The sequence below is a fragment of the Lissotriton vulgaris genome, chromosome 3_1 (assembly GCF_964263255.1).
Source record: "Lissotriton vulgaris chromosome 3_1, aLisVul1.2, whole genome shotgun sequence".
NCBI lineage: Eukaryota > Metazoa > Chordata > Amphibia > Caudata > Salamandridae > Lissotriton > Lissotriton vulgaris.
The window spans coordinates 991,302,808-991,304,138 of NC_141689.1; the positions used below are offsets into that span (position 1 = coordinate 991,302,808).

At 53.4% G+C, this 1,331-nt stretch overlaps 1 non-coding gene across 1 annotated transcript; it reads right to left on the reverse strand.

Moving 5' to 3' along the window:
* Positions 1 to 807: 807 nt before the first annotated feature.
* On the reverse strand, positions 808 to 914 carry LOC147727304 (U6 spliceosomal RNA). The gene has a single exon (XR_015309659.1). It is a non-coding gene; the product is annotated as a U6 spliceosomal RNA (small nuclear RNA).
* Between the last annotated feature and the right edge of the window lie 417 nt (positions 915 to 1,331).

Genomic DNA, 1,331 nt, shown 5'->3' on the forward strand with positions numbered 1-1,331 from the left:
CCAGGGGAATGGCAAAGCACCAAAACACAGGCCAGAGAGAAATCTCACAAGCCCCCGCCGCCCCGGTAGCCGAGGACAAGGCCCAACCATCGGGGACTGGAAGGAGGGACCCCTAAGAAAGCACAGACCGAAAAAGAGCAAGCACACACCCCAAAAAGGAGAAGCAGCATACGAACTCTTGAGAGCGGAATCCACCAACCGCACAACCCGGACCTCCCGGGAAAAAGCCTCCGAAGACCGAGGGAGAAGGCGCAAAAAAGAAGAAAAATGGAGGATACCAGGTGACAAAGACCGCCAGGCGAAATAGTGTCCCCAGAAAGAGAGGAACACCCCGCATGGCAATGCCAAGCCACACCGCAGCCAGTACAGCCAACAGGACAGCACGAAATGGCCGGTAAAAAAATGGGAATAAACCCCGCCAGAGCAAATGAATCAGGGAGAAAGACCCAGCAATAAAACGCCAGAAATCTCATGGACCAACCCCGAATGTATACCCCAACAGGGAAAAAACGTCCACGATCCCACCAACAAGAGATGATGGCATAGCCGCATGCACCAGCAGCGCAGACAGCGCAAAACAGTCCAAGAAAAACCGCAAAAGATGCTACGTGGACAAAGAGAATGCAAATTTCCAAAGCACAGCATGAAAATGAACATCCCAAGTGACAATGACAGCATTGGCAGGACTTGAACCCTCAGCACATGATAGCCTGTGACACCAGAGGCATATGACACACCAATGAGCACAGCTCCGTGGATGCACCGGAGAGGAAGTCCCCTCAAACATGGTGAGCAAAGGAGTAAACCCCATATATGGAACGCCCCACGAATTTGCATGTCATCCTTGTGCAGGGGCCATGCAAAACTTCTCTGTATCGTTCCAAGCTTAGTATATGTGCTGCCGAAGCGAGCACCAGGAAAACACCCAACACACCAATAAGGGAAGTGCCCAGCAACCTCCAGGAAACACTGCCCCAAACAGTAATCTCATATGTGAGAACAGAAATATACAAAAAAGGGCAGCCCTGCAGTCTCCACCCACAGCCACATATGAAGAACATGGCCGCAGGGGCCGGCCACTGCACTAAAGCACCAGCGCCGGAACCACCTGGGGCCAGAACACCAGGAGGGCTCCCCGCCCCAGCCCAGCACATGAACGAGGAGCATCCTGACCCCAGAACAGAAGCGTGGCCGGCCGGAGGACCGGAGCGGCCGAGCCGGGAAAAACAGGAAAAGACCATAAACAGAAGCAATTAAAAAATGCAAAAGAAACACTCACGGCACCGCCAAACCATCCAGAGCAAACAGGAACAGAGGCAGGAACCGGGAGC